The sequence below is a fragment of the Erithacus rubecula genome (genome assembly GCF_903797595.1).
Source record: "Erithacus rubecula genome assembly, chromosome: 27".
In the NCBI taxonomy this organism is placed as follows: Eukaryota; Metazoa; Chordata; class Aves; order Passeriformes; family Muscicapidae; genus Erithacus; species Erithacus rubecula.
In genome coordinates this window covers 1,328,118-1,339,501 of record NC_136679.1, presented here as the reverse complement: position 1 = coordinate 1,339,501, position 11,384 = coordinate 1,328,118, and the positions used below count along the sequence as shown (strand labels likewise).

General features: G+C 52.9%; 1 protein-coding gene across 1 annotated transcript in view; it reads left to right on the top strand.

The window, feature by feature from the left end:
* CACNB1 (calcium voltage-gated channel auxiliary subunit beta 1) overlaps window positions 1-11,384 on the top strand; it is a 79,078-nt gene that overhangs the window by 67,101 nt on the left and 593 nt on the right. The window lies entirely within an intron of this gene.

The following is an 11,384-nucleotide window of genomic DNA, read 5'->3' as shown; positions in this document are numbered from 1 at the left end:
TTAAACACATTCAATTAGAACATTGGTTCATTAAATAGAAAAATGTTTGCTGCTCAGAGAAGGGTTTGATTTTCTGCTCTGTTGTTTTCCACACAAACCCCTGTGCTGGCAATAAACTCTCTGTGCTGTTTGCACCCTCCAGCTTCCTGCAGAGACATATTTCCCACCCAAATATTCCCTTGCCAAACCTCTCACTTTTCCTCCAGCTCCAGCTTTTCCCACATTTAGCTCAGCTAAAGTGAGGGAACAGATTTTCCTCAGCTGCTCCCACCTGCTCCCAGCAGCAGCAGCCTGGGAATTGCTCTGAAATTTGTGTGTCTGGAAATGCAAAATTCCAGGGGAATCCCTCAGACATCCCTTATCCGTGCCAGCAGATGGCAGAAGTGAAATCTTCCCTGCTGGAAAAAGCCAGGAACATCCCTTTTTTTATTATTTTTTTTAAATTTCCCTGGTTTTCAAATGTGATGTTTTTAGGGTGCTGCAACACTGTGTTCCCTGGGAATTTCAGCCCCAAAACTGGGAATTTCAGCCCAAAATTCTGGAAATTTCAGCCCCAAAACTGGGAATTTCAGCCCCAAATGCGTGGGAATTTCAGCCCCAAACCCGTGGGAATTTCAGCCCCAAAACTCTGGGAATTTCAGCCCAAAATTCTGGAAATTTCAGCCCCAAAACTCTGGGAATTTCAGCCCCAAAATTCTGGCAATTTCAGACCCAAATGCCTGGGAAATCTCAGCCCCAAAACTTTGGGAATTTCATCCCTAGAACTGTGGGAATTTCATCCCCAAATCCTGGGAATTTCACCTCCAAAACTCTGGGAATTTCTACCCCAAAACTCTGGGAATATCAGCCCCAAAGCCCTGAAAATTTCATCCCTAAACTGGGAATTTCAGCCCCAAAACTCTGGGAATTTCATCCCCAAACCCTGTGAATTTCAGCACCAAACCCCTGGGAAATTCAATCTCAAAATTCTGGAAATTTCAGCCCCAAAACTCTGGGAATTTCAGCCCAAAATTCTGGCAATTTCAGTCCCAAAACCCTGGAAATTTCAGCCCCAAACCTCTGGGGATTTCAGCCCCAAACTCTGCGAATTTCAGCCCCAAAACCCTGGAAATTTCATCCCCAAATCCTGGGAATTTCAGCCCCAAAACTCTGGGAATTTCAGCCCAAAACTGAGAATTTCATCCCCAAAATTCTCAGAATTTCAGCCCCAAAATCCTGGGAAATCTCAGCCCCAAAACTCTGGGAATTTCAGCCCCAAAACTCTGGGAATTTCAGCCCAAAATTCTGGAAATTTCAGCCCCAAATCCTGGGAATTTCAGCTCCAAAACTGGGAATTTCAGCCCCAAACCCCTGGGAATTTCAGCCCCAAAACTCTGGGAATTTCAGCCCCAAAACTCTGGGAATATCAGCCCCAAAGCCCTGAAAATTTCATCCCTAAACTGGGAATTTCAGCCCCAAAACTCTGGGAATTTCATCCCCAAACCCTGTGAATTTCAGCACCAAAGCCCTGGGAAATTCAATCTCAAAATTCTGGAAATTTCAGCCCCAAACCTCTGGGGATTTCAGCCCCAAACTCTGCGAATTTCAGACCCAAAGCCCTGGGAATTTCAGCCCCAAAACCCTGGAAATTTCATACCCAAATCCTGGGAATTTCAGCCCCAAAACTCTGGGAATTTCAGCCCAAAACTGAGAATTTCATCCCCAAAATTCTCAGAATTTCAGCCCAAAAATCCTGGGAAATCTCAGCCCCAAAACTGTGGGAATTTCATCCCTAAAACTGTGGGAATTTCATCCCCAAACTCTGGGAATTTCAGCCCCAAAACTCTGGGAATTTCAGCCCAAAACTCTCAGAATTTCAGCCACAAATATTGGGAATTTCAGCCCAAACCCCTGGGAATTCCATCCCCAAAGACCTGGGAATTTCATCCCCAAAATTCTCGGAATTTCATCCCCCAATCTCTGGGAATTTCATCCCAAAACTCAGAATTTCATCCCCAAACTGGGAATTTCAATAATGGGAATCAGGAGCCTGAAACATTCCTGGGAATTCCTGCAGGAATAAATCTCAATAATGGGAATCAGGAGCCTGAAACATTTCTGGGGAATTCCTGCAGGAATAAATCTCAATAATGGGAATCAGGAGCCTGAAACATTTCTGGGAATTCCTGCAGGAACAAATCTCAATAATGGGAATCAGGAGACTGAAACATTCTTGGGGAATTCCTGCAGGAACAAATCTCAATAATGGGAATCAGGAGCCTGAAACATTCCTGGGAATTCCTGCAGGAATAAATCTCAATAATGGGAATCAGGAGCCTGAAACATTTCTGGGAATTCCTGCAGGAATAAATCTCAATAATGGGAATCAGGAGCCTGAAACATTCCTGGGAATTCCTGTAGGAATAAATCTCAATAATGGGAATCAGGAGCCTGAAACATTTCTGGGAATTCCTGCAGAAACAAATCTCAATAATGGGAATCAGGAGACTGAAACATTCTTGGGGAATTCCTGCAGGAATAAATCTCAATAATGGGAATCAGGAACCTGAAACATTCCCGGGGAATTCCTGCAGGAATAAATCTCAATAATGGGAATCAGGAGCATGAAACATTCCTGGGAATTCCTGCAGGAATAAATCTCAATAATGGGAATCAGGAGCATGAAACATTCCTGGGAATTCCTGCAGAAATAAATCTCAATAATGGGAATCAGGAGCCTGAAACATTCCTGGGAATTCCTGCAGGAATAAATCTCAATAATGGGAATCAGGAGCCTGAAACATCCCTGGGAATTCCTGCAGAAATAAATCTCAATAATGGGAATCAGGAGCCTGAAACATTTCCGGGGAATTCCTGTAGGAATAAATCTCAATAATGGGAATCAGGAGCCTGAAACATTCCTGGGAATTCCTGCAGAAATAAATCTCAATAATGGGAATCAGGAGCCTGAAACATTCCTGGGAATTCCTGCAGGAATAAATCTCAATAATGGGAATCAGGAGCCTGAAACATTCCTGGGAATTCCTGCAGGAATAAATCTCAATAATGGGAATCAGGAGCCTGAAACATTCCTGGGAATTCCTGCAGGAATAAATCTCAATAAATGGGAATCAGGAGCCTGAAACATTTCTGGGAATTCCTGCAGGAATAAATCGAGTTCTCAGTGACCTCCCGTCCTTCAGGCCGAGTCTGGAGCCGCATCTGCAGCCGGGGGGGAGTGAGTGAGGAATGTGTGGAATGGGAACGATCCTTCCTCTGGCTCCCAGAGCTCACACAGCCCTGCAGGGCAACCTAAAACTGCATGGGGAGGGGTGGGAAAGGGACAGGGAAAAGGGACAGGGACAGGGAAAAGGGACAGGGAAAAGGGACAGGGAAAAGGGACAGGGACAGGGACAGGGACAGGGAAAAGGGACAGGGAAAAGGGAAAAGGGACAGGGAAAAGGGACAGGGAAAGGGAAAAGGGACAGGGAAAAGGGACAGGGAAAGGGAAAAGGGACAGGGAAAAGGGACAGGGACAGGGACAGGGACAGGGAAAAGGGACAGGGAAAAGGGACAGGGAAAAGGGACAGGGACAGGGAAAAGGGACAGGGAAAAGGGACAGGGACAGGGAAAAGGGACAGGGACGGGGACAGGGACAGGGACAGGGAAAAGGGACAGGGAAAAGGGACAGGGAAAAGGGACAGGAATAGGGAAAAGGGACAGGGACAGGGACAGGGACAGGGACGGGGACAGGGACAGGGACAGCCCCTCCACAGCTCGGGATGCACCGGGATCCAGCGCTGCCACTCTGCTGTGGAACATCTGCTGGGTTTTACCCACCCTCCACTGCAGCAGTTAAAATTTGGCAAAGGAAAAGGATTAAAAAGGAAAATCTCCCTTTTCTCAGGTACCCCCATCCCAGCTCGTCTGGACCTGGATGTGTCTGAGCTGATCCAAGGGGAGCTGGAAAAGGAAAAAGCAGAACTGGCACCATTTCCCAGTTCAGCCCAAACTGGGCAGGGGAGCAGCGACTCGATTTGTTCCTGCAGGAATTCCCAGGAATGTTTCAGGCTCCTGATTCCCATTATTGAGATTTGTTCCTGCAGGAATTCCCAGGAATGTTTCAGGCTCCTGATTCCCATTATTGAGATTTATTCCTGCAGGAATTCCCCAGGAATGTTTCAGTCTCCTGATTCCCATTATTGAGATTTATTCCTGCAGGAATTCCCAGGAATTTTTCAGGCTTCGGATTCCCATTATTGAGATTTATTCCTGCAGGAATTCCTCTCTCGGGGGCTCAGCAGGATCACCCCGAGCAGCTCCAGGGCTGAAATCCCAGCCTAGATTTTCTCTGGGGAATTTTCCTGACAGGAAACTGCAGTGTCGAGCATTGAGCAGGCAGCTCTGACCACATCCAGCATTCCCAGACTCTGAAATCCCATTTTTCTCCTGTGAACACCCTCTCCTGAAAATCACACAGCCCATCCCAGCATTTCCCATGCCCTGGATCCTTTTTTTCTCACACGGTTTTGTGGTTCTTCCGTGGATAACTGAAGCAGCACAAAGTTTTCCTTATTTTTGATATTTCAGATGTTTCTTGCTGAGAAAAAATACAAAACCGTGGAGACACCAGGAATATAAAAATTTTGCCTTCTAGGAGGGTGAAACTTTCATTCCTTGTCCACGAGCGATGGTAGGAGGGACAGGAATTAATGCAGAGCTTTAAAAAAACCAGGAAAAAATTCTCCTGCTGCCCCCAAACACCTCCCAGGCTGCTCCAAACAGGGGGAAAACGAAGCTCTGGGATGTTTTTCCACCCCAGAGCAATTGCAGCGTGCTCGGAAGGCGCAGTGACAGCCGCAGCCACCTTCCCCCGCCGGCCTCTTCCTCTTTATTCCGCTCCCTGAACGCCGCCCAGCAAAAACAGAAGCGGTTCCCCAAAATTGGAAGTTTTAAACCCAAACGAGCGGCCCCGGCCGGGCTCGCGCTGAGGGGACACGACACGGGGAGGGGGGATGGGATCCCTCACATCCCCCTGGGGACAGCGCCAGCGACACCGGGAACATCCCGGGTCCTGGCAGGGAGAAGGACACGAGTCCTGGCAGGGGGAATAGCCAGGTCCTGACAGGGAGAAGGACACGAGTCCTGGCAGGGGGAAGGACACGGGTCCTGGCACGGGGATTAGCCAGGTCCCGGCAGAGGGAAGGACACAGGTCCTGGCAGGGGGAAGGACACGGGTCCTGGCAGGGGGATTAGCCCGGTCCTGGCAGGGGGATTAGCCAGGTCCTGGCAGAGGGAAGGACACAGATCCTGGCAGGGGGATTAGCGGGTCCTGGCAGAGGGAAGGACACGGGTCCTGGCAGGGAGAAGGACACGTGTCCTGGCAGGGGGAAGGACACGGGTCTTGGCAGAGGGAAGGACACAGGTCCTGGCAGGGGGATTAGCCCGGTCCTGGCAGGGGGATTAGCCAGGTCCTGGCAGAGGGAAGGACACAGATCCTGGCAGGGGGATTAGCCAGGTCCTGGCAGAGGGAAGGACACGGGTCCTGACAGGGGGAAGGACACGAGTCCTGGCAGGGGGAAGGACACAGGTCCTGGCAGGGGGAATAGCCAGGTCCTGGCAGAGGGAAGGACACGGGTCCTGGCAGAAGGAAGGACACAGGTCCTGGCAGGGGGAAGGACACGAGTCCTGGCAGGGGGAAGGACACAGGTCCTGGCAGGGGGAAGGACACAGGTCCTGGCAGGGGGAATAGCCAGGTCCTGGCAGAGGGAAGGACACGGGTCCTGGCAGAAGGAAGGACACAGGTCCTGGCAGGGGGAAGGACACGGGTCCTGGCAGAAGGAAGGACACAGGTCCTGGCAGGGGCATTAGCCGGGTCCTGGCAGGGAGAAGGACACAGGTCCTGGCAGGGGGAAGGACACAGGTCCTGGCAGAGGGAAGGACACAGGTCCTGGCAGGGGCATTAGCCGGGTCCCCGCCGCCCCCCGGAGCCCCTCCCGTGTCCCCCCATCTCCTCCCCGGCTCCGTGAGCGCTCCGTGCTCCGCGCCGGGCTCGCAGGGGTTAACGCTGCTCCAGGAAGCTCCGAGGGACACGAACCGAGCGGAGGCTGCGGGAGAGAAAAAAAAAAAAAAAAAAAAAAAAAAAAAAGAAAAAGAAAAGAGAGGCCGGTGTGAGGCGGGCCCGGGGCTGCGGGAACCGCGGGGATGGAACAGGGGGGATGGAGAAACAGGGATGGAAAAGAGGGAACGGAAAAGAGGGAATGGAGAAACAGGGATGGAGAAACAGGGATGGAAAAGAGGGAATGGAGAAACAGGGATGGAGAAACAGGGATGGAGAAACAGGGATGGAGAAACAGGGATGGAAAAGAGGGAACGGAAAAGAGGGAACGGAAAAGAGGGAATGGAGAAATAGGGATGGAGAAACAGGGATGGAGAAACAGGGATGGAAAAGAGGGAACGTAAAAGAGGGAATGGAGAAATAGGGATGGAGAAACAGGGGTGGAAAAGAGGGGATGGAGAAATAGTGATGGACAATCGGGGATGGAAAAAAGGGGATGGAGAAATAGGGAACAGGGATGGAAAGGAGGGAATGGAGAAATAGGGATGGAAAAGAGGGAATGGAGAAATAGGGATGGAGAAATAGGGATGGAAAAGAGGGAAGGGAAAAGAGGGGATGGAGAAACAGGGATGGAAAAGAGGGAAGGGAAAAGAGGGGATGGAGAAACAAGGATGAAGAAACAGGGATGGAGCAGGGGGGATGGAGCAGTTTGGTGAGGGAGATGCGAGGATAGAGCAGCTCCGTGCGGGAGCAGCGGGGATGGAGCAGCGGGGATGGAGAAACAGGGATGGAGATGTGGGGATGGAGATGCGGGGATGGAGATGCGGGGATGGAGAAACAGGGATGGAGATGCGGGGATGGAGCAGCTCCCTGCCCCGGACCCCAGGACGCTCCTTTGCCTCTCTGCGTGTCACAGCCGCGATCCCGCCCGGTTTCTCCCCGGGCTGTTCCGATTCTCCCCCTCTCGGGAACAAAAGCCGCCGGGCCGAGCTGCGGGGAGCGGCCCATCAACCCGGCCCGGCTGCGCAGCGCAGCTCGGAAAATCCCCCCGCTGCTCCCCTGGCAACCCAGGCGGCCAAAAACAACAGCAGCGACCCCAAAACCACCTAACCCCCCCCTCCCCCCTCCCCTGAAGCCCCCGGCGGGGCTCGGAGCTCACCTGGCCGCCCCCCGGCTGCTGCCGAGCCGCATCTCCCGCGGCGGCTCCTTCAGAGCATGTAGATGATGTAGGACAGGATCACCAGGCCGATGATGGCGAAGAACATCAGGATGAAAATGTCCAGCATGGTGGGGGAGGGAGGGGGCTCCGGGCGGGGATTTGGGGTTCCTGGCGGGGATCTGGGGGTCCTGGCGGGGATTTGGGGGTCCTGGCAGAGCTGCTGGGCAGCGCCGCCGCTGCGCCCGCCCGTCCCCGCCCGAGGCTCAGGATGCAGAGATGATGCCGGAGCTGATGGAGCCGGCTGGAGATGGAGGCACAAACCCCGGAGCAGCCAGCTTCCTTTCCTTTCCTTTCCTTTCCTTTCCTTTCCTTTCCTTTCCTTTCCTTCCTTTCCTTTCCTTTCCTTTCCTTTCCTTTCCTTTTCCTTTCCTTTCCTTTCCTTTCCTTTCCTTTCCTTTCCTTTCCTTTCCTTTCCTTCCTTTCCTTCCTTCCCTTCCCTTCCCTTCCCTTCCCTTCCCTTCCCTTCCCTTCCCTTCCCTTCCCTTCCCTTCCCTTCCCTTCCCTTCCCTTCCCTTCCCTTCCCTTCCCAATTTTAGGGGGTGCCCCCTCCCATCCCACACCCATCCTTTGAGGAAAAGGAGAGAAAACGGGGAAAACGAGCACAAACCCATTTTTTAATCACCTTCCCTGGTTCCCCAGCACCTCCCTTTGCCTTTCCAGGCGCTGCCGCTTTTGTTTTCCTCGATTTTTTTTTTAACCGCAGCTGTTGATAAACAAAATCCTTCCCCACGTTTTTTTTTTGTTTTTGTTTTTTTTTTTTTAATCAGCGCCTGAATTCCCAAGGCTGCACGGAAACCTCTCGGCTCCAAAACACAACCCTGAACCTCCCAAAACTGGGGCATGAGCCGAGGAGCTGCAGCCCAGGGGGGTCCCCAGGGATGTCCCAAGCTCGGGGGAGATAAAAATCCCAGATTTGGAATCCTCCCCTCGTCCCAAAGCAAGCAGGAAAAGCGGCCTCAATCAAAGCCAGCACAATCAGCAGGTAAAAATTAAACTTTTATTTTCAATCCGAGTCAACCGGGAAGAGAGAATCGGTCGGGTTGTTCCATTCCGTGGGTTTTCTTTTTTTTTTTTTTTTTTTGGAAAAAAAAAAAGCCAAATAAATTTTTTTTTTTTTACTGGTGGGTGCTCAACCCAGGAAGGAGGACACAAGGACAACACCCCAATTAAGCAACAGATCCCGAGAAAAACACGTTCCAAGCTCAGCACTGAGACAAAACCAGGGAAGCCGGGATGGGCGAGGTCTATTTAACACGTGATGAGAAGCAATCATTCAGCTTTTTAATCGTTCTTCTTCCTTGGATTTTTTTTTTTTTTACTCTTTTATTTATTTATTTATTTTAAATACAGGTTTAGGTGCTTTTCAGCTATGAAAAAAAAAAAAAAAAAAAAAAAAAAGAGGCAAAAAAGTGCATAAAGTTGAGAGAAAAGGCAAGAAATCAAGCAGTAAGAGGTTTTTGTTTTCCCATGGTGGGGGTGAAAGAGGCACGGGAGGGGAGAATTTAGGGACAATGATCTCGAGGGAGGATTAAAAAAAGGTCTGTATCCCAAAAGGGAATTTCCTGTTATTTGGTCCATTACAAAAGGGTTTATTCACATTGATGTTTCCCCCCCATTCCCAGACAAGAACGTGATTAAGAGGATTTAGCAGGGGGAGGCTCCCCCTGCCCTTGTGCTCCCTGTTTTAGCACCAGCTGGGACTCCCAGCCCGGGGGCTCCTGTCACCCTAAACCCCTGATCCCATCCTGGGGGCTCCTGTGTCACCCCCTAAACCCCTGATCCCATCCTGGGGGCTCCTGTGTCACCCCCTAAATCCTTAATCCCATCCTGGGGGCTCCTGTCACCCTAAACTCCTGATCCCATCCTGGGGGCTGCTGTGTCACCCTAAACCCCTGATCCCATCCTGGGGGCTCCTGTGTCACCCCCTAAACCCCTGATCCCATCCTGGGGGCTCCTGTGTCACCCTAAATCCCTGATCCCATCCTGGGGGCTCCTGTGTCACCCCCTAAACCCCTGATCCCATCCTGGGGGCTCCTGTGTCACCCCCTAAACCCCTGATCCCATTCTGGGGGCTCCTGTGTCACCCCCTAAACCCCTGATCCCATCCTGGGGGCTGCTGTGTCACCCTAAACCCCTGATCCCATCCTGGGGGCTCCTGTGTCACCCCCTAAACCCCTGATCCCATCCTGGGGGCTCCTGTGTCACCCCCTAAACCCCTGATCCCATCCTGGGGGCTCCTGTGTCACCCTAAACCCCTGATCCCCCTGACCCCATCCTGGGTGTTCCTGTGTCACCCTAAATCCCTGACCCATTTCAGCCCATCCTGGGTGTTCCTGTGTCACCCTAAACCCCTGTCCCTGACCCCACTGCAGTCAGGATTCCCACCCTGGCTGTTCCTGTGTCACCCTAAATTCCTGTCCCTGACCCCACTGCAGTCAGGATTCCCACCCTGGGTGTTCCTGTGTCACCCTAAATTCCTGTCCCTGACCCCACTGCAGTCAGGATTTTCACTCTGGGTGTTCTGGTGTCACCCTAAATCCCTGACCCCATTACAGCTGGGATTCCCACCCTGGACAGCTCTGTTCTTGTGTCACCCTAAATTCCACTGCAGTCAGGATTCCCACCCTGGCTGTTCCTGTGTCACCCTAAATTCCTGTCCCTGACCCCACTGCAGTCAGGATTCCCACCCTGGCTGTCCCAGTGCCACCCTAACCCCTCTCCCTGTCCCCCTGAGCCGGGATTCCCGTGTCCCTGTCCCCAATCCCAGCCCCGAGGAAGGAAGGTGTCCCCAGCAATGTCCCACTCGGTGGCTTTGGTCCCTAATTCCTGTTTTTCCCAGGGGAACAGCAGAGTTTTCCCCGGGATCCCCCATCCCTGCAGATTCCTGTCCCTCCCTCCCTGCTGGGTTCCAGTTTGACCCGACCCCGCCCCACCCGGGACCCCCCGGACCCGGAGGAGGAGGGGACAGGGACGTGCTGTGACATTTTGGTCCGTGACACCATCCCAAATTGGTCCCAAAAAAGCTGCCACCAGCGCGGTGGGGAGGAGAGGGGCAGGGTGGCTCGGGGTGCCACATCAGCCAGGGGACAATCAGTCAATCAATCAGGGGATAATTAATTAATCAATCGATCGATCAGGAGGATTGTGGTGGCAGCGCTCAGCAGCAGCAGGAGAAAAGCAGGAAAATTCTGGGAGGGAGGAAAAGGAGATTCCCAGAGCCCAGCCCAGAGTGGGATGGAGCTGCAGGGGACTCATCCCAGTCTGGGGGGGATTTATCCCAATTCCAGGGGGCTCATCCCAGTCTGGGGGGGGCTGATCCCAATTCCAGGGGCCTGATCCCAATTCCAGGAGGGCTCAACCCAGTTTGGGGGATTTATCCCAATTCCAGGGAGCTCATCCCAGTCTGGGGGGGCTGATCCCAATTCCAGGGGGCTGATCCCAATTCCAGGAGGGCTCAACCCAGTTTGGGGGATTTATCCCAATTCCAGGGGGCTCATCCCAGTCTGGGGGGGCTGATCCCAATTCCAGGGGGCTGATCCCAATTCCAGGGGGGCTCAACCCAGTTTGGGGGATTTATCCCAATTCCAGGGGGCTCATCCCAGAAGAGGCTCATTCCAGCTTAAGGGGGCCCACCCCAGTTCCAGAGAGCTCATCCCAATCCAGGGGGCTGGTCTCTGCTCCAGAGACCTGCACCCCAGGATGAGCTCAGGACACCCTGGGATGAGTTTAGGACACCCTGGGATGAGCTCAGGACACCCAGGGATGAGGCCAGGGCACCCCAGGGATGAGCCCAGGACACCCTAGGATGAGTCCAGAGCACCCAGGGATGAGCCCAGGACACCCCAGGATGAGCTCAGAGCACCCTTGGGATGAGCCTGATGAGCTGCAAACCCACCCTGAGCCCAGAACACCCCAGGATGAGCTTAGGGCACCCCCAGAATGAGCTCAGAGCACCCAGGGATGAGCCCCCTCCCCTCTCCCACCCCACAGCAAGAATTTGCTCCTGTCCTCTCCCCTCCCTGTCCCCATCCCTCCCTCTTCAGGGATTTCTGGAAGTTTCCCCCACCCCGGACAGGAGCAGGAAAGCCCCGGAGCTCTGACCCCACCCCGGGAGCAGAACGGGGCGAG